Source organism: Echinops telfairi, unplaced genomic scaffold (assembly GCF_000313985.2).
Source record: "Echinops telfairi isolate 266 unplaced genomic scaffold, ASM31398v2 ScPeMD7_443;HRSCAF=831, whole genome shotgun sequence".
Classification (NCBI taxonomy): Eukaryota; Metazoa; Chordata; class Mammalia; order Afrosoricida; family Tenrecidae; genus Echinops; species Echinops telfairi.
In genome coordinates this window covers 44,946,163-44,948,396 of record NW_022104341.1, presented here as the reverse complement: position 1 = coordinate 44,948,396, position 2,234 = coordinate 44,946,163, and the positions used below count along the sequence as shown (strand labels likewise).

The following is a 2,234-nucleotide window of genomic DNA, read 5'->3' as shown; positions in this document are numbered from 1 at the left end:
AGGCATATGATAAAACTTAGGTCAGCACCCATTTGGAACTGGAAATTCAATCATTCTAGCTTTAAGGGAAGCAAGGGCAACCATTAGCTAATATCTTTGTATTGACAAGCCCCAACCTATTAACTAGACTGAAGTGTTTACTACATGATATCCATCAACAAACAGTAAAAACTTTCTGGAATACATAAAAAAAGATGTGATCAAACACAAGAGTGGGACAGACTCCCTTCCTCCACACTCCACCTTAGTAAATTGTCATCTGTTGGAGGCAGATCTGAGAAGATCCAATAAACCAAATTTTAGTCTGTCCATTCACATTAAAATCAAATTCTAACTAGAATTCCACATATTCCATTCACATATTTACTGCTAGCCTCCCCACCCAAAATCTGACTCTATTTTAACCACAAATCTAACTGCAGGATTCTGAAACAATTTTAAACTATACTATGTTCCAAAATACAGTACATTCCCAGCCCTGTAATGATATCTGCATAACTGCATCAATAAAAACTAAAAGGAATAGTAAATACTACACTAAAATAGCTCACTTAATAAAGCTCCAGTTATTACTTACCAGGGAAAAAACTCAAAAAGACATTTTAAAGACACTGCCTGCAACCTCTTATTCCTACAACAAATACTGAAGTGAGATGATAAAAATTAGAATCAAGGAATAGGCAATCATCTAGTAATACCAATGTTCTGATATATAATATTTAAAGTGAATAATGTTTAGGAAATGGTCATGATATATGTTATATAATCATGTAGAAAGCCTAAGTGAAAGGAAAAAAATGAGCAAGAGCAACTGGGAAGTGTCACCAACATGATTCTTTTTCTAGTCTAGAATATAAAGCAAATTATCATTTACTCTTTGGTAGGTTCAACCCAAACACTTAATAATACTAAGTTATCCTTGTCACACATTTTTAAACATTATTGCAGCTGTGCAATGACTATAATACCCATAAGGTTAGAAGTAGAAGAGGGAAACCTGGGAACCTATGCTATTCAATTTAAGGTTCTTAATATTAGCCTCTTTGAAACCTGGGGATTTATATTATGTACTGCTGTTTTAAAAGATCTCTTCTTCCTTTTAAGGATGACAGATAAATAGCACTACATGAATACATACTTTAAAAAAGAAATTTAAGAATTTAATAATGTCCAGTTAGTAAAAAATACGTAGGGTACAAAAGTAGGTGTGAAGACTAAAGATCACAATGTACTCAGTTTCTGCACTTAGCTTGTTGCTAGGAAAAAGAGTAGGAAAATATTTCATTCCTTAAGCCATGCCAAATAGCTTCACACTCCTATTAACAGCCAGCAAAGGATGAAGTACATCCATGTAGAGGATGAAGTACACAAAATAACAAGTCCCCCCAGCCACACTTGAAACTATAGCTAATTTCACAAAACTAAATTACTTACCTGTACAACCAAAGATCTATTCATTGTGGAAATATCTCTTTTCTTTATATCCTGAAGCAGTTGGAACTATGATCTAAAAACAGCTTAAGCACCAGGGTTTCAGCTTCTTGCCATGAAGAACACTGGAACCTCTTAAATCCATGTCTTTAAAACAAAGTTAAGAGAATTAAAGAAGGTCCACTTACACTTGCAGATTTACTCCGATAATAGAGGAAATACTAAAAGTAATAAAATATTTATTTATAGTGACATCTTTGGAACTTCTTGGTAATTATGTAAGCTAAGGGATACTAAGAATCTGAAATAGAACTTTTAGAAACAAACATAAAACAAAACAACTTGAAATACACCTATACTTTTATGACCACTCAACATTAGTGTGAGTCAAAATATGACTCAGTTCCTTTCTATAGTCTGCTCTAAGACAATTTTTCTTCGGTGATCCAAAAATTGCCCTTGATAAAAGACTTCTCACAATGAAATATATAATCTCTTACTTGTACTCTAAAGGGGATACAAAATTTGGAGTTGCGAGTATTCAAAATTGGGCACTGAACAACAAAAATCATTTATATTATTTATATAAATGGCCTTCAAAAAGTTCATGGAGAAATTCCATTTTTCCAAAATTGTTGAAATTTCCTTACACACCAAAGTATCAACCAAGTCTTCCATCAATATAGAATAACCTCGATGCTTAAAGTGCTAAATGACTCAATTATAAATGGTAATTTCTATTATTGCTGCAGATAGAAACCCAACAAGGTAAAAAAACAATAAGCATTTTATACTATGCAAAC

General features: G+C 32.7%; 1 protein-coding gene across 2 annotated transcripts in view; it reads right to left on the bottom strand.

Annotated features, from left to right (window-relative positions):
- Positions 1-2,234, bottom strand: part of ZZZ3 (zinc finger ZZ-type containing 3) — a 50,483-nt gene that overhangs the window by 46,481 nt on the left and 1,768 nt on the right. For both annotated transcript variants that reach the window (XM_004699315.3, XM_045291803.1), the window contains exon 2: positions 1,435-1,578. The gene's annotated coding sequence lies outside the window, so the exon portion shown is untranslated. The remainder of the gene's footprint in view (positions 1-1,434; positions 1,579-2,234) is intronic.